Source organism: Dromaius novaehollandiae, chromosome 1 (genome assembly GCF_036370855.1).
Source record: "Dromaius novaehollandiae isolate bDroNov1 chromosome 1, bDroNov1.hap1, whole genome shotgun sequence".
NCBI lineage: Eukaryota > Metazoa > Chordata > Aves > Casuariiformes > Dromaiidae > Dromaius > Dromaius novaehollandiae.
The window spans coordinates 1,361,271-1,381,025 of NC_088098.1; the positions used below are offsets into that span (position 1 = coordinate 1,361,271).

General features: G+C 44.8%; 1 protein-coding gene across 1 annotated transcript in view; it reads right to left on the reverse strand.

Moving 5' to 3' along the window:
• SFMBT2 (Scm like with four mbt domains 2) overlaps positions 1-19,755 on the reverse strand; it is a 118,354-nt gene that overhangs the window by 69,810 nt on the left and 28,789 nt on the right. The gene's annotated exons all lie outside the window — the stretch shown is intronic.

Consider the following 19,755-nt stretch of genomic DNA (forward strand, 5'->3'; position numbering starts at 1 on the left):
TTTGCCAAGCCATTTTTTTTGAGCCAAACATCATAAGACGTAAGTGTTTCTTTAGGAGTCTATGTCAACACAGTTTGAGGAGATTTAAACTGAAATGGATAAATGCTGCCTCTGGGATTCAAATTCCTGTTCTTCAGTTCTTGTTAGAAGTAGTGCAAGTTGGGCACCAAAGTCCCTTAGGCGATTCAGCAAATCCCAGTTTCAGAGATTCAGACGCCTCCTCCAATTCCTCCTGGGCATTCGCAATCGGAAACCCACAAAACAGACTTTAATTTCACCTGCCTATAAATGGGAGCTAGATCACATCAGAAACATCCTTCCCTCCACCCAAAACTTATTTGTTAGACAACGAACAGAGATATAGGTCTAAACATAGCAATACCTGCAGAAGGGGAAAAATCACAATCATAAGAAAATTAAAAGCTTTCCTCTCAATAAGCAAGTAGGTACAGGGCTGAAGGATTGTTACCCCATAGAGGAGCCCAGGAAGGTCAGGACTAGAAAACAGACTGGTATCAACCAGCTTTGCTCCAAAACAGTGAAATTATGGCAGCCACCACATTTGCCTCAAAGGAAGCCAAGTCCTTCCCTTCACTTTTTGTGCAAATCTCAGATTAGTCAGGCGAGAGCAATCCGCTCCGTAGTACGCTGGGCTTCCACAGAAATCCCAGTGGGATTTCTACATGCTTTGAGAAGCTCAGGGAATGTGACTTCACAGCCCTTCCCAGAGATGGGGATCAGCTGCTGCGTTCCCCATTTATTGCCACAAAACCGAGCACGACGTGCTCTCGCTTGGGCTCACTTTGGCCCAAGCACTCGGCACAGTCGGACTCTGGCATAAACTCAGGCCCATACTCAATTTACACCCTAAATACCTTATGCAACCCATGCGGTTGGCCATGGTCAAGGAGAGGAGCCAGGCCCAGCAGACCTTATATTGCAAGATCTCATTTCTGAGTTGTGCCCCTTATCTGAAAGCCATTTTTCCCCGTTTCACTTTAAACGATGCATTTAATTTATAGAGCTAAACAACCTTGCAAGTGCATTTCAATGTATTTAAAATTAGCAGACTTTAAAGCACTGGACTTCAGCCTCTACAAAGTAACATTTAAACTGGCCTTGAACTGCTCTAACTCTTTTGCAACCCTGTTTTGCTATGATTCCCAGGAAACTTAGGACCTTGACATTATTTAAGATGAAGGAATAGCCCAAGAAAAAATGGTTTATACGTGGTGCCTCCCCTGTCAACATTCCCGTGGCATGCACCTTGTCAGCTCCTGTCCACCTACATTAGGATATAAATGATGAGCTTAATTTTGGCATCAGTGAGAGAACAGTAATTGCCATAATGAATGAGACTGGAACCCCTCTAGTGCAAGCTTCTGCCTCTGACTGTGAACAGCCCTGGAGGCATCACAGAAAGGTGCAAGTTGAACTTCATTTTGGCTCGTACCCACGAAGTTGTCAGCCAAATTCTGAATGCCAGAGCTTCATTACTGAGGACTGACAAATGTGATAAAAAGAACTCAGTTCGAACTTTCAAAGCTGGCAGGGGGAAAAGAAAGCGTCAGGATTTTCAAAGTCGACAACAGATTTTAGATGCCTCCGTTTCCAGATGCCCACTTTGAGATGCCTTAACCATGCCTGATTTGTAGGTCTTGCTTTCTGCCAGGCCGTTCCTCTCAACGCAGGCACCCCAAATCCCTCATCCTTTTAAGCAGATTTGCACCCTGCTGCTTTTTGACACCTAAATAAGACCAGGCCTTTAGCAACGACATTCAAACCTGCATTACAGACTTCCCAAGTTCAAAAGCGCCAAGGTGAACCTCATTTTCCGACCAAAATGACTCAGCTGAAAAACTGAATGACTCCCAGTTTCTAAATCAGAAGAATCCTGCCCAAGCAAGTCTCGTATCTGTGGTTTTGTTTCATTTTATTCTTCCTTTGCCTCTGGAAACCTCTAGGAGAGAAAGGATTGCACTGAAAGTTTTTAGGAACAGAGATCTGCACTGTTACTGTGACTGTACAGCACGATCAGGGCTTCTCAGTAGCACAGTGCAAGCCATTACAATACAAATATTATTTTTTAGTAGTAATAAAGTGACTCTGAATCATCACAATATCTGCAAAAGCCTTTAAGGACCAAGCAAGATGTCAAATAAGAATATTCAAACAAAGGAAAATCTTCTGGGTAAATGAGGATCTGGCAGTGTAATGCACGGGTGCCCAACCAGAGCATCCACCTCAGGAAATGCCGGTTCATCTTCACACAAGACCTCTGTGAACTTCCCCCATGCAGGAGCCGAATGCACCTCCGGGATCTCAGGCAACGTCTGCAGTGCCGGGGGAAACACGCGTGTGCGCCCACACACAAGAGATCAAGCAAGAGGAAACTCCTTCATAAACCCTTTCAAACGGTTTCACTTCATGCAGGGAGGTAGGTCCTTCTGCAAAAGCCATGCAGGACAAAGCAGTTGCTGAAGCCTTCAAATGGAAATACTCTGACGAGTCTCCTCCAGCTGTGAAGTGTGGTAGGGACAAGCAGTGATTTACAGGTGCACGTTTGCTTCTCCTCCTCACCCATGTCACACTAGTTCTTACTGACCCGCATGAGCTCAAAAAGTGATCGAAAATCCCCAAAGCCAGTATTAAAGTCCCCACTACTTCTGCCTGGATGGCATGGTAGGAAACACCCCTACTTTTCTGCAATCCAGGGAACCCATGAATCTGGGAGGAAGACTTTTACCAGTGCATAAAATCCACTCCGAGGGGGGATGAGGACTCAAGGCTACGCACCCACTGCACGCCCACCCTTCCCTTGCCAGGCACAGCTGATTTGTGAAGAGGACACCTTGGAAAGGGACTGTCACCCATGCCATGATGGAGCTCCAAATAGGCACAATCACAGGAAAGCATTTGAGATAGTCCAGTTACACTGGGGTACTTTGGACATGATACCCTCGGGAATGAGGACTGACCAAGACAACGGGGACACGATCGCACTCGTTGGTCCTCTAGAGCATGAGACTTTGATGCTTCACGAAGACACGGAGCTTGACAGAACATCCTAGGACTGTCAATACTGCTCCAAGTACTAGACTCGTATTACTGCCAGTCCTGTGGTCCTGCTGTGCAGAGAAATGAAGAATATGAGATTGTGCAACAGTCTAAGACCCTGGGGGCCAACAGCAATCCAATTTATCAGGGGGAAGGGCAATGATTCAAGAGACAGAATAGCAGAAAAAGACTCAGCTTGGTGCCCCAACTGATGCAAAGGCCACAGTATGAGCTGAACTGAACGATTACACACTAGATAATCCAGAGAGGAGACACACATTAGCCGTGCTCTCACCACAGGAAAAGCTTCAGAGCTTGTGCTGTATCGACTATAGTTCAACCCAAACGCAAGGCAGGCATCGCTCAAAGTGATGCTCCCTAAACGCCAAACTGCTTTTCTTTCCAGGTTTAGCAGCCGACACCAGTATCCTGTTTTGGAGCCGCAGCTTGCTGGCACAGATGTGCCGGTTTCCTTTGGCTCAGCTTCAGCTCATCTCAGAGCCAGCGCGGTTGGTTGCTTTCACACCTCGGCAGCTCCAAGGCCAAAGACTTTAAAGCATCTTCGTGCCACAAAAATGCTCTAGAAGCACCTGCCTTCAAGCAAAGTAGACCAAAATAGAGCCAATAGCTCTGCTCCAGACTGCATCCATGCACGGAGAGAGGAATCCAGACTGGATCTGGATCTACTACACTCGGGGTCTCACCGAGGTCTCACACACACAAGATCTCCCATGCTGCTGAGAAAGATCCCAGATTTCTTACAGTTCTCCCCAATTCCCAAAGAGCAGTTGCAGTGTGGCACCAGCTCCCAGACTCAGCAAGCGTCTGGCACATGGACACTGAGGGTGAGGCAGAGCCAAGGCTTCCTGAAGAAAATGGAAAGCCCTCCTGCAAAATACTCATGTCACAGAGGAGCATCTAGCTTTGCAAAGAATACAGCAGATTCTTAAATTAGAAGCAAAAAAAAAAAAAAAAAGACCCTTGGACATTAAGGCTCTACCTATTTCTGCAGAAGTGACTGCACAGGTTGTGAAGCTGAGTTCCCTTTACACAGGGCTCAACTCCATCAAAAACGGAGATATCCCCCATTTAATAGTAATTCTTCCCACTTATTTTTCCACGTGATCCATCCTGCCACCACCTCTGCTCTTCCTTCTATTCTTCTCTCCCTGCAATTTTCTCACTTTTGCACATGTCTCATTTTCCCCTTTTTGAGCAAATGGTTCTGGATCGCGGCAGGATCTGATGGCTCAAACCCAGGTTCGGCAGCTGAGATCTAAGGCTGGGGCCACCAGTTGAGTGGTGAACATGCAATGTACCATCAGCACCGCTTGCCAGTCATTGGATTTTCCCCAATTTTCACCGGTAGCTGCTCCGAAACCTCCCTTTTGCCTTGCACTGTGCATGCTCCCGACGAGCCGAGGAGAGAGGCCAGCATGCTGCAAACCTGCACTACCAAATCCCCCACAATCCAGAGAAGACAATAGGAAGAATGGTCATTTTTTGCCTTCTTTCTGTAAGCTTGTTATTTAAAAAAAGAAAAAAAAACCCTCTCTTGATTTTTCTCAATTTTTCTTTTTTTTTTTTTAGTATCCAGGATCCCCAGCAACCCGCCAACATCTCCACCAGACAATCCCCAAAGGCCTCCATCGACCTCTAAATAGCCCTGAGCTTTAACTTCCTCGCATGTGAAGTGAGGAACAGTGTCTTAAACAGCTTTACAAAATGGTTCAAAAGCATTCACATAACCTGTTAAGCAACAACACTCCCGCTGCACCGGCTAATCTTATTATTAAAATTTAAATCCCTCCTAGAACTGGAATGAACAAAACTGGTTAGCCAAAGTAACTAAAGCTGGATCTGGGCAAAGAGAATAAATAAATAGAAATAGAATAAATAAAGTAAAATATCGATGTCTCAGAAAAACTACCAGTTTCTCAAATAAGTAATTCTAGACTTTCAAAAGATTTTCTTTTAGTTAATATTCAGAGGTGCAGTTTTTGAAAAGGTAAAAAATACATTGCAAGAATATAGAAGCCTTCCCACCTCGGTGTTTTCTTTTATTTTTATATTTGTTGTCACTATAATTTTTATGCAGTATTTATATGTTATAAAGGTCTAAATATATAAATATATATTGTAACTATGTTATAAAGGTCTAAATGACAGAGTCAAAATGAGATGTCTTTATATCAAAACAACATAGAGCGCTAAAACAATTTGTTTAGACTTCGCCCATCAAAACAGTTTGTCAAAACTGACACGTTCCCCAAAATATTTCCATTTTGATAAAGCAGCATTTTGACAGAAAACAGTTGAATCCGAACGTTTTCAATCAGCTTGATGAAGACACATCCCCAGGAACAAGGTCCCAGACTGGACTGAGAATGGGTTTGTTTGCATTCATGTTTCTGTCCCCAGCTCATGGTCATCTCAAGGGACAGATGGATTTGACAAAAGTCACTGCACTGTCTAGACAAAACAAATAAAATAATCAAAGGCTACTTAGTGAGTTACTATCATGTTCCATGGAAATGACTGTTCTTTATGGATTCCTCTGTGTGCTCTAGGGAAAAAGCCAAGTGTGGATACAGACATCCTCAAAGAACATTCTTCAAACTTCAAGCAATCTTCTGTTCTCACACCAGCAGGTTCTGCATTTTGAAACAGGTCACAAAATGATGAAAACTCAGTGCAAAAAAGAAAAAAAATGCACAAAAAGCTGTTGATCTGATTTCCTAATGATGAAGCCATAAATACCATGAGACATCAACTTCAGAGCTCAATCATCACCTTCTATGCACCCACCTTAAATACGGAAAGCCTCTGAAGAACATAATATTACTTAATGGATTTTCATGGAAACCAAAAGTTATAAGCAACTATGTATCAAAGAATACATGTAAGTGCAAAATATATTCCTGCAGTCAGCAGTACATTATGGTCCCATTCATATGGATTTATAACAGGCCAATACGGAGATGTTAGAAGGAAGCGCAATAGTTATAAGAGAATGAGCAGCTGTTGTACGCTATTGGAAGACGTTGCTTTATGGTGTCGACTGACAGGCCAGCTCCTGTAGCTGTTAATTATCCTGAAAGTTTTTATAAATGAAACTTTAAAAATGCATAAATCCCAAATTAATCTTATTTGCTTAGACTATACAAGCTACTTCACATAATAAAAATATGCTGCATGACTTTTTAAATTGTGTCTTCAAAATATCTGGCTTTGGTTTTTTGGCTCTCCTAAACACACTGATCCTAATTCGGACAGAAGACTCTTCATGCTGCACTTTTTAAAGTCTTGACTCAAGAGAGGGCCAATGCACAGACACTAATCCCTGCATATTCAGTTCTGCCTGCACCAGCACCCTCAGCTCAGAGCACACATGCAAATCTTGTTGACTTTGTGCACTTGTGTAGGTGCTGTAACGAAAGGACATGCTCCCATAGACACCATATTTTAAATTTAGTCAAGCAGAACCCAAGCATTTTTTTTAGTAAAGCTCCGCAGGTAACACTTCATGTGCAGCTGCAAGACTACATCAATAAGTAATGGATGCTTTGATTAGATATGATCCTCTCCTCTTTTATATCAGTACAAATGGAGAAAGACATGAACACATGCTTTAGGTTCTCACCTTAAAAATTATTTACAGCTTTGTCTAAGCAACTATATCAAATTTCAGTATGGTTAGACTATTATCCTTCCCGCTGCCATTCGAGGCATCCAAAAATGACCCATTTACAATCTCTTGGTCAAAGCAAGTGAGATGACAAGGACAAAACCTGCCCCACTGTCCACAGGAGATTTTACTTCCTAACATCCTTTTGAGTCATTTGCAGATTGCCTGGTCCCCCTGGGTTTCTCTAGTCCTTAATTAAGTTTTTTTCTTTTTAACAATAAGAAGGCAGTGGGTGGTTTGGGCAATGCAATTTATTTCTTGAAGCTTCCTCTGGCCTGTGCTGTATCTCGAACCCACCTGTGGGGACTATGGGTGAAAAAAGGGAAGCGCATGGAGATGGGATGCTGTGGGAGAAAAGTGTGAGTGTGCAGCCAGGTTGATGGGTTATTCCCTTGAAGTTACTTTGCTGAATTCTGTTAGACCTTCTTCTAGTAAGGTCTTCACACTTTGCCCAGCAAAGAACAGCTTGTTGAAGGGTCATCACCAGCAACTGCCAAGGCATTTCCACTCAGTAGAGTCTACTACGTTAGCTAAAAATACATTACAGAAACAAACACGCTCTGCTCGAGAGCCCACTGCTCTTTACAAATTAAACTGCCCAAGATCAGAAGAGAAATTTGGCTAATAAATCCCAGCAGCACGGTAATGCGTGTGCCATTAACCCGGATCAGGTGCCTTGATTGACTGAGGAGCAACTGTCTCTCTTGCCATCCCTGCAGACAAGCTGCAATAAATGATCCACCTCATAAGCACCGTGATTAATTACTCCCCTTCAGTTAAAGTCAATAACCTACTTGCGCTAGATGGCTTATAAAAAAAAAGGGAATAAAAAGAGAGGTGGCTCATTTGGGAGCATGAACGGGAGAGGAGGGAGAGCAAGAGGCAGGTGGGAGACAGTGGAAGCCAAAGGAAGCTCATCTCTCCCCACTGTGGCCTTGCAGGACCGTGACCAGTTCGTTCATCTGTTCTCCGATGGACAGAGAGGTCACCTAGAGCCACTCAGCTGCTGCGGCAGGTGCTCAGGAACAGGGCATTCAAGTTTTTAGAGCATTTGCTGCGTGCAACCCTGTCTTCCAAGTGCTTTTATATTAATTTCCCCTGGAACACAATTTTGAATCATCATCATCCAGATTAGGCACCAAATGACAAAAACATCTCTGGTATGCTGAGGTCATTTGCTCAGTCATGAGCTGGGAAAAGCAGTGCCTAACAAGCTACCCAGGAAAGCAAAAGATCTGGACATGAACATATTGCTTCGCTTGGGTCAATTATCCATTCCCTTGTATCCGCAGGCATAAATGAAGGCTGATTATTCTGTCTTTGCTACAGCATCCTATGTGGGAACATAGGGCCAGTTTTATTCTTGGCTACCTATGTAATAAATTTGGAGGAAACCTGCTGCGTAACTACAAAAGCCAGGGTCTTTCACTCAACGCAAGCGACTTCTCCTTTAACCCTCAAAGCCGGGATCAAACTGGAAGAGCTCATTTAGAGAAGCACTGCTGCTGGCTTTCCAGATGCCAAGCGGTGGAGAATTGACCACTTTCGGATCAAGGAAGCTCTTCTGCGGCCTCATGACCCTATCCAGCATACATGGGATCAGAAGCAGACTCAAAAAACATCACCACAGCCACGGAAATCACCTTGGGGCTGGCAGCATTATCAAGAACGCTGATGGGCTGATCTCTTGATCACTGTCGCTTCGCGGGATATGATGACCCATCCAATGCGCTTTCCGTGTTCTCCAAAGTTTCTCACCTTCTTGGCCAAACAGAGCATAGAACCCCTTGTGCCTAGCGATGACATTGCCCTTTGCCTTGTAAAGCAACAAATTCAATCCTGGGTAACTACATTCCCTTGTTCTCAATCATAGCATTATAAATTAAGCAGGAATACCTCACTTTTCAAAGCCAGGCGATGCCCGGCACTCGACAGCTCTGAACGAACCCTATGACCACAGGGGATCCTGTGTCATTAACATCACTGTCCATTAGGGCGACAGCTCACTGTGAAAATGCACATCCACACGCCACCGCTCTCTCCACTTCACCCCAAGCCTCCCCGTAAATCCCTTGATTATTTGGTTTTTTTCTCTGTTTGCATTAGCCACAGTGCTCAATACACAGAAAAGATGTAGCACGTGAGATGAGAGCTCAAATTCCCCTCTTCACACCCAGGAGTCTTGACAAGCGCCTTGTCAAATGAGGAATTTGGGACTACTCAAGGAGGCGGGGGGAACCTGATAATTTGATTGCAATTTCTAAATCTGTTTTTAACCCATAGAGATAACAGCAACATCACAAGAGCTCTGTTTTCCAGGCAAAATCAGTGCCGTAACCAAAGTGCTCCTGCAGAAGTGTCATCTACATGCCTGTATCAGATGCCGGCAAGGATACCAGATTCCCTACACGAAGCTGCACTTAGCAGGCGGCTGCTCAGCTACTCTTTTCCAAGCTATGGTCCCCGCCATGCGGAAATGGAAAAGGCATTTAGTGCCCTTGGCAGGCACCAAGACTTGCCTTTGCAGGTAGACAGAGATGAACAGACTCCTTGCAAATTTCTGGTTTAAAAGTTCCCAAAGCATCGGAGAGGCCGTACACATGCCACTTGCCAATTGTCACTCTGAGAGTGCCCACAACGCTTCATACGTTGTCCAGCATTAATTCCAGAACAGCAGCACAGCAAGAGGGAAAAGGTATGTCTACGAAGCCAAACTCAGTAATTCCTGGATCTGTCTCCAGCTGAGCTACCTCCAGAACTGGCTGCAATCCAGTTGTCCGCTTGGTCCATACCCTAAATTAGTATTGTTACGAGCTTCTTTGTTACGAATGAGCCTGGGGGTCTCCTGCACAGGGCTGCACTGCACCACTTCTCTTTGATGATGCTAGAAACTGGAGCTAGTGTGCGAAGGGAGGTCTGGAGGCTACCTGATCCCAATCCAGCTGCCCTAAGCTCTCCCCCGACTCGCCTTTGCAACGGGAGGCAAGCGGCACTTTTACATCCTACCCTTTCCAGCTCAGGCAGACCAGCCCCGAATCAATTCTGTGCCGTAACGGTGTCTAAAAGTTATGGGACGCTCTGGAAGGGGATGTCATTACAGTGTAAACATCGTGCCCAAGGCTCTGACCTCACGCCTCCAAACTCTGCCCAATTATCTCACGCACTAAGTTCTCACTTCTAAAGCCGGCAGCCGTATGCTGAAGGCTATTCTTTGGAGACAGCTCTGTAAAATGCAACAAATTTACAGCAGCACAATGTCCTTACATAAGGAACAAACCAGCTCACTGCACAATTGCCTTTTTTTCCCCCAGCACACTGGTACCAGCTTATAAACACATATACACAGGGGCCTGATTTCCAAAAAATACATCCTGGTTTTCTCCCCTGCCCCCCGGCCCAATTCCCATTTGCTACAGGAAAATGAGAGTAAGTAGAAATGATGCTTATAGCTTATTACAGGCATTGGATTGTTTAAAAGATTACAGAGGAATAATTAAGACAATCACTTCTTAGCTCTGGTGGGAAGCTCCAAGGGAAAAAAGAAGTGATGCAAGTTTTGCTTAGTGGTTAAAGCACCAGACTATGAGGCTGAATTACGAATTTTTTTCTATTACCAAATCCACTAGACATGCATGAGTCTCAGAGGTTAGTCAAAAGCACATTTCTGGCTTTGAGATTTTATCCCTTTAGACAGAAGCTATACATGAGGGTGAATCTCACCCTACATCACCCATCTAAAACTGAACCATCTAGTATTGCATTACCCAAGATTATTTGGTGTTACGGCTATCGCAGGTGAAAGAAGTCCCTGCTTGGCTGGCCACATCTCGCAGTCCTCAACCCGCGCCATCCTTCGGAGACACGAGCAGTGATTTGAAAGAAAAGGCAAGCCACACCTGTTTGCATGATGGGCTCCCAACCCCAGCGGCATGGATCTACTTGGGAAGACGGACAGAAGGACACCGACTTGGAAGACCCTGGCAGGAACACAGTGCTGGGTGGTACAAATGACAAACCAAGGTGCATTAGGTCTAATTTAAGAATTGGTCCATGTTCCTCCACAAATCTCACCCAGAGCTTGCATCAGAACTGGAAATCTGATCCTCCCCACGACCTGATGGTGAGCTTCCAAATTATTACGGAAATAGCCGGCGAGCTTCATTTGTTGTGACCTTGCTTTCTGATACCCCATGAAACCAGAAACATCTGTAAAAGACTTGATCTAGCACTTTGCAGTGCATTCAGTAATTAATTGGAATTGTATTGCCTGCTTCTAATGATCAAATCCCATTTAATCACTTTAGAGCCTCTCAGATGCGTGACGTAAGCGCCGCAAATCAGAACCTACAGGGCCTTATGAACACTCACCACGCATCCTTCCCCAAATTAATGGTACAGTCTTAACACAGCCAGGCCCCATGGGGTGCTTAACATCCTATGTGCAAGGTCTAAATTCATAATCATCATAACATCATCAAAGAAATGCCCCATCCAGGCACGTTTTGTGCTTGCTAAACATGTGTTTTCCTCACTTGAAACTAGAAAAAGACTTGAATTATAAATCCTAGGATCAAAAAAACAAAAACAAACTTTGAAGACTTTAGATCTGACTCGGAGATCAACATGGAACATTATGCGAGACACCATGTGAAATGATGACCGTGGGGGAGAATTACAGAATTTCCTTCTCATCTCTGTAGGCTCTATGTTCATCATGGCCAAGTCTCTTAATTAAAGCATGTACAGCAGGTAGCATAATGCTTTCCTGACTTTGGTAAGAGTTTTCTCTAGATACATCTTCTATACAAACTCCAGCAGGTTGTGAAGTAGTTACATTTTTATGCCGCAGACCTAAAACGCTGACTCTCTCCTCGTTCGTTCATCCAGTCCCAACAGCGCGGGTATGGCACAAGGTGTTTTTCACTCCAAACACAGGAGATGATAGACCCTGTGCCTCACGTCACAAGATCAACTGTTAATCAGGAAGCACTTCAGCACATCCTTTACCTGATTTACTCATTTATAATTTGTGGCCAAAATCAAACAGAGATGGGAACTGGGGAGAAGGGGGGAGGGCAAGGACAAAAAAACAAATTGCCTGGGAATTCACAGCAAAACCCTTCCCAATACCACGCAACAAAGGCCAGAACTGACCCAGAATTTGGAATCTGTATTAAAGGAATCGCCTTCTGATGGTCGTGGGGAAAATGTTTTATAGACGTGTCACTTAAATTCTCTGCACTGCATAACAGCTACCTCCACGGCTCCTGGAGCATATGGTCTGCTTCAGGAAGCAAGCCCCTTCCGCGGCAACCGCGAGCCCACATTATCATGTGTAATGAGAGAAAAATCAAGCGCAAGTCACAGCTGGCTCAGGATCATGCTGTCGCTTGCATCTGCCACTAGCAGCCTCCGCAAATCGCTGTCTGCATTCTCCTCATGCTCAAACCCAGAGGTGCCCCTCATCAGGCATCTGAAGGGATGGTCTGCTGAAGGCGTGCCACGAGACACCTTGAGTTGTCCTTGGCCGAAAGGAAGACAGAACAGCCTCTAAAGTCTGCTCAGCTCTAATAGGCATAAAATAGCCTTTGACCTGATCAAAACGGCCCATTGCAGAAATGTGTATGTCACCTTCAGGGTGCTCTGGATCAGGTCCCTTCTGCCCATTACCCTTCCCCTCTCCCACAGCAATGTGCAAGAAGCCATCTTGTTCTCAGATATACAGCCCCCAAAACTAGGCCTAGGTTAGAATATGGATGACAGGAGTTTTTTAAGTCTGAGCAGATGTCTCTAATGGTGATTATATAAGAGTTTGTTGATGCTTTACTTATTATATCACCATATTAACTACCTAGTTAAAACTAGGCATCTTGCAGTTGAGATGGCATTTGCATTCCAAAGCTCCTTTGGGGAAAATTATAGACAACTAGGGAAAGGGAATATAAGCAATTACCAGAAATGGCCATTTAGAATCTCTGAATTACTATTTTTAAAGAACACTTTATAAAAACCCATTCACCTGGACATTAGCTCAGCTGACCATGTCAAAGAAGAGTGGTCTGTGTTCACTATTAGGCTATTATGCTGGTTTTCCCATTTTCCATGGTTTCAGGGCTTTCCAGCTCCACAGCTTCAGAGCACATGTCCCCAGAAGTGTGCCACAGTGGAAGAACAACTCACAGCAGGCACCGCTGGATATTCCAGGTATGGAGACCTACAGTCATGAGTGACACTCACATCTCGCAGGGTTTTTCTTCACTAAGGATGTGGCAGTCTCCTCGATGACAACTCACCAAGTGTCCGAACTGGATAGAAAGTCGTCTGCTTTACAGTGAACAGATTCTGGGCTGTTACATATTTTGTTCTGTATTTACAGAGTTTGCACCAGATAGCTGGATGATGTCAACTGATGACTCAACACAGAGCCCCAGAGCCAGTACTTCCAAAACTTACTCCTCGTCCAAATTTTTATTTAGGAGCCTCATCAGTACTTTAAAATAACTGACATCCTTTCTTCCCTTAGCACTTGAATGTCTTGGGGTGAGCATTTTGCTGTTTGTACAATGGAAGTAAAGATTTTTGGCTACATTCTTCAAAGGGAGATTTTAGCTGAAGTGGTCTCAAAGGTATCTGATTTTCAGAGAACTGTTACTCAGCACCTGCTGGAAAGCCACCCAATCCCATCTGCTGCTGAAGAATGAGGACACTCAGGAAGTCTCTCATCACAGAAAAGCTTGATGTCTGCTCCCAACCTTTCCTCAGATATTTCCCTGGAAATACAGCTTCTCATTCACAGTCTGACCTTGCACAGCGATTACTCTTTCCGTTACATATATTTGTTCCTCCAGCACAACTTCTTCCGAATGTCAGGTGGTTTAGTCACGCTAATGGCTGCAGTATTATCCCTCACACTGTGACCAGAATTGTGAGCAGCAGAAGACGAAGCTGCAGGGTCTCAACTGCTCACCTGAGACTCCCTGAGAATCCAGAACTGAGCTAGGGTCCCTTCAAAATAGGCTTTTCTTGACAGAGTTTGGGAATCTCAGCAGAGTTCAGTCCTACCAACACCTAGATCTATATATGTCAGCTACTGCAGCTTAATACTACCGTGAGCAGTTTTGCTCCCAGTCCATCACTTTTATCAAAAGTTGAATATTTTTGCTGTACAAAGGGCTTGGGCTTGGATCGATACAGATACAACCTCACAGATCCCCAGCAGCACCTAATAATCAACATAAAAAAAAAAATACAGGACTACGTGGATCTGGACAATCAAAGCTTCCTCGGTTACTGATGCCAGCCCTCTTCTTCGTCACAGCTCAGAATGTGGCAAAAGCCCATGGAGACCTACTTCATCCAGCCCAGAGGAATAAATTTCAGTTCTCAAGGCTGCCTACTACAAAAACAAGCAGTTCCAGATCAGTGGATGTCAACAAAAGTGCATTTTTACTCCTTTCTACGGGAAAAGAAGCTGAGAAATGTCCCATTCCATGCACCTGTTGAACGAAATGAAAAAAAAACACCATCCCTTGCAAAGGCACAAGAGATTGTCCACATCTGAGCCAATCCTCAGTTCACTGAGAAGCTCTGCTCTGAGATGCCTTCCTAAAATCAGCTTTGCTCCTGTGGGCACCCTTGTTTTTATCTCCTTACTGTGTCATGTTTGCTCTTTATTCGCCCGGCTCAGCTCTGGAAGAATCCACTAGCCATAGTCCCACTCTTTCCAAGTTAAAAATCAAGTTGCTGTGGATTTTCTAAGTATTGCAAAGACAGAGAGTACAAAATTAAGAGATTTCCTGATGTCGTCCCAACCACCTGTTGTGAAAGCCAAGCATGAAGCAATCACGCTGGCATGCCCAAGCCCCAAGGTTGTTGATAGCCCAGGAAGGAGCATAAGGAGCGTCAACCTCCTAAATGTGTACAGCAACCCAGCTCAGAGACTCAACCCATCTTCCCGTTGGATAATGAAAACCTCATCCAGGGGCACGACCAACCCAGCATGACAAAGGGCCGATGCCTCCTGGAGCTGTAGGACCACGAGAAAAATCAGACCCTGGAAACCACAGACTCGCATCATACGGGCAGGATGGATCGAATCATTTCCACTTTGGTATTCAAGCACCTTCCCACCAGGAGAACAGGTATCAGGAGAAAACAAACAGAGCCGAGTACAGCGCTGTGTACAGAAATGAACTAATATCAAGCTTGACTGAAAAAGTTGATTAAATTAGTTTAATTTAAAAGCCCAAACAAACCCTGAAGGAGGTTCTTTGTTTATTGCTTTTCACTGACAGCACGTGTTACTGAAGAAGCACCATGTGGGCATGAAATATTTATTCATTAAATCTTTCATAAAGCTGCACACTATTGGTTTCACTCAAGATATATTTATAACTTGTCATGGTCCGGGAAAATCACTGCTTTTCCTTTCTTCCCCCCCACCCCCTCTCCAGACTGTTTATAAAAGGGTTTGGCTTTGAGTTTCCATCATGATAAGCCTGATCCTGGATTCCACTATAGCTTGTATGCAAGGTGCTGCTTCTTTAACTGTAATAGTTGCAATTAATAATACGATGGCTGCAATTAAAATAGTTCAGCTCTCTCTGCACCACCCAATACGGACTACTACAGTGCTGCAAAGCACGCTGCCGTTTCACCGCATTGCTGCCGGCCATGGGGCAAAGGGAAAGTGCAGGGCAAAGAGCCACCAGCACTGGCACAGGGAGAGCCAAGGCGGCAAAGGACAAGTTTTAACCCGTTCCCACCAGAAACGTCCCTCAGCTCTGCGCAGTGCTCGGAAAGGCGATGCTCCGACACCGCCAGCATCACAGTGCAATGCAGCAGCTTGGGATTGCTAAAGTTTAGGGCAAGGAAATGTGTCTGGCTGAAATGTCGCAGGCTTAAACCTCGCGCCTGCTTAACGGAGCGCTAATAAAAATGGTAAAGTCATGCATTGGTATGGGAAGGCACCATGCACTGGTAGCAATATGTGGAAACAAGAGTCACATCAGCGAGAAGACGCACGCCTAGAGGTTTCCCTTCCCTTGGGGAAGGACCCAAAGACGCCCTAACTGTCCCAGGACAGACATCCATCCAAGAAAACCAAAAGCAGTCTGCGTTTTAGTCTCGGTATGTGCAAGCCGTTTATTATCGAAACTCACTCCATCAGCAAAACCCCTTCTTGAACCCCCTCTTGGCCGTCGGCCAGCCTAGGGATCAAACCCATGCTCCAAGCCGGCGTAACAACAGACTAGCGTAAACAGGGTCATACTATCCTCAGCGTTAGTTGTAAAACAACCTAAAATAGTTTTACTGTAGTTTAACTGACAACATAGTTCATACAGGAACGAGAAGAGGCTGAAGTTAGAAATAGGGATCAAAGTGTTTTTTAATCCATAGGACTGGAAAAAAACCCCCACAGGATCTGCATTAGGGCTGTGCAGGACAAATTGCATCAGTGAAACCATCACCTAAATTGCACTGATACCTAATTGGGTGTGGGCCAAGCTTAATTTCCCCATGTAATCTTGAGCAATATAAAGGCAGTTCAAAACGGGTGCAAACTGGGCAGTGTCGGTGCAGCGCAGGGTCCTGCATGGTCTGACGGCCACGGTGTGCATCTTCCTCATCGGACCACGGGCCGCCCCGGCAGGCCTGCCCCTGTTTCCCTTCCTCCATTTGTTGGCAAGAATAAATACAAATATAGCATAAGCAGATGTCGTTGTCCCTGGAAACTAGGCTTGCTGGAAATGTTTCTGCTGAAACTGCTTCTTGGTGGAAAATTAGGTTTTGATTAAAGTGGCTTCTTTTCTTGTCTTTGATAAGCAGAGTCTGCTTCGTGTTCAAGCTTTGGACTTTTTTGCTGAAAACCCAGGCTGTCCTGTGGGTTTTTGCATACCAGTTCCTCCACTGGGACCTGGTCACCTAAGTGCAACAGCATCTCGTAGGGCACCAAGGAGAAGACATCTCGGGGTGCTCCTGCATGGAGAGCCCAGCACCTCGCAGGGAGAAAGTCTAACCCAGGCAAAAGCACAAGGAGGGAACGGTGCCACATATGAATACCACGAGGCACTGCAGTCACTCAAGACAATATTCGGGGGCTTAATCCCAGAAATAGCTGTTCTGACCTTTTTTTTGGGGGGGGGGAAGGATTTTTTTCTTTAAATGGAAAATATTGATGAATACAAAGTAGAGGGTTAGAGTTTCCCCTTGGTAGTCTCCATCATTCATCGTGGTCCCAGCTAAGGCTCAAGCCATGGAAACCTCCCATTTCCCACTCCCATTTCTTTGTCCGAGTCTCACACCCGAAATATCATTTGCTTTCAAGCCTGCCTTACAAAGCAGCCAGCATCTCATCCCTGCAAGGCTCTCTGCAGCTGCACCTCTAGACCTGAAAAGCTATACAAAAAACTCAAAACAAAAACATCCGACTTTAAGCCCAGCAGAATCGACAATCCTCAAAAATGCTGCATTTAATAAAGCATCCTACTTAAATGTTTTGCAAGGCCTGTCCCCCTGGCCATGCTGTGCCGCATTTGCACAGCAGCTCAATGACCACCTACATTCCCAAAAGACACGTGGGGGTCCGGCCTATCCTCAAAGGGCCTCCTTTGGTGATATGAAGTCTTTTGAAAGTACCCACAGCCAGCACCACGTGCAAAAGATTTGCAGTTTCGTGCTGCAGTAAAAAGACCACCTTTCCTAAGGAAGACAACATTACCTTGGTGCGGCGCAAGATATGCGCTAAATTCTTGAATTTTCACCTCCCAGACTCAGCTGCCTGAGTCATGCCAAGGACGGGAAGAAAAAACTCCCATGGGTGCTGTAATGAAAACATTTTTATTTTTCATGCCCCTCCGAGGGGCTGCTTAGGGCATGGGGGGAGATGCCAAGCCACGACACACCCCAGCAGTTTCCAGCTGCTGCAAGCTCCCAAAAGCCAACGGAGCCAAACTGACACCGCTCCTGCTAGGGCAAATTGCAGCCCAAACAGCTCACGCTCCTCAGCCAAGGCTGGTGCTGTTTTTCCTTGCTCTCTTCTCCTCCCCTCTGCAATCATTAGAAGACCTCAGGAGGAAAAAAAAAAGAAAAAAAAGCTATTTTTTATATGCTCGTTAAGAATAATCTGCTAAATGTTCTGTGCCAATGCATAAAGCTGCCTACTATGCTAATAGAATATCTGACATTTATTTGCTGACTAGTTATTTATGCTAACGTCACCCCTGCATAATTAATACTCTGCTAAAGTAGACTTGAAAAGCACACATAAAATACTGTACTAGAAGTCATTTGCAGTGTTTAAAATAAAGAAATCCTACAATCTATTTACATTAGGTTAGTCTAAACTTGGTTTTGATGGAAAAAGAGGATAAGGATTAGGCAAAGAAGATAAAAAAAAAAAAGAGCTGTGTAATACTTTAGCAATATCCACAGCATTTGGCAGCACAACCTGCCAAAGAAGATTTCCGAGTTTCATTTTACTTGGCTCAGGGGTCCAGTTCTTAGCTGATGTAAACCAGCATAAACTCAGGGCATGCCTACTGATTTTCTCCAGCCTCAAGCTCTTAGGAAGTAATATTTCAGGTAAGCCTCCAGTAAAAGAGCTAAACCAGGGCCAAATCTGCTCTCAATTACACTGATAGAAAAGCAAAGTCATTTCAGATAAGCCGATGGAGGCAAGCCAACTCTTCAAAGACAAAAGCAGAAGCGCACGCTGCCTATCTGATCCCTCTACCTGCATTATAATCATGCTGCCGCAAGCACAGTTAAAATTTTATTTCCTGGGGCACGAGATTGCCAGGAGGAGGGAGGAGGAACAGAAACAAGGGCAGTGTTGGTTTTGGTTAAAATACATCCACGATCATATCTTCTAAGAGAGCAGCTCCAGAGGTGGGCAAGATCTGGTTGCTTCGTTTCAGAAAGCCAAACAGTGCCTCCTACCATGGGATTAACTTTTTTTTTTTAATCTATCTGTTCATCTATCTCATATTTTGCACACAAACAGACTATGCAACACAGCAGACCATCTTTGGATTATGCAGAAACTGAGGGGTCTTCATGCCCTACGTTTTGATGCGGCCAACCAGATCCGCTTTTCCCCTTGCTTACAGCAGTGATCTCAAAGAACACAATTTGGCCTTGGAAAAGATTTACATAGCAGTAATCTCCATGGGTACAGCCTCAAAAAAAAGAAAAAGAGAAAGGAAAAAAACAGGGCAGTTAAAGACTCCTATTTGAAATCTGGAATCTTTAATTAGACCTCCAGGCTACTCCACAGCAGACTGAGGTAGCCTGGGTCATAGTGAGAGATGTCAACTTAAACGGGAATACGGTTTTCATTCTAGGCAACCCACTTTGTTGTAGCACAAGTCTGATTTTTCACTCATGCTCAGCTCAGAATCAGGTCCAGCACTTGGCATCCCAGTGAACTTCTTTCCTTCGGCCTGGATCTAAGGTCAAAATTAATCTGTCAGGAGTTACATAGAAAGAACAATCTTTAGCTACTTTAAATCGTGAGCATATGATGAATTTTGCCTTCATGGAAAGTCTGAGCAGCCAAAATGCTTTCCGTCTACAACTCTTAATGACATATTGGGCTCTTGATGGAGCTCAGCACCATGCAGGTAGGACTCATTACATCCCAGGATCAGGATCTGAGTTTTAATTCTCCTTATACAGGGTAACTGAGAAGTAAAGGCTGCTTTCTGCACATAATTAGTGTCTGATCATGCTGATTGCAGAATTTGAGGAGAGAGGGTGCTCTGAGGTTTTACCATCTGCACCAGCTCCCTGTACCATCAGAACATGGACCTGGATCTCCGTATGTCTCGCACTGCATGCAGCCTCAAGATCATCGGGTGGGTTTACGCAAGGCAACGCCTGAGCTGAATTTCTACCTGCCGACACCGTTGAAGCAAAACCTCCACAACAATAAGCGCACGCAACAATCTTGTCGTCCGGCATCTTCGGTGCCTCCCAGAAAGCGTTAAGCTGGTGCCAGCAGAGACTCT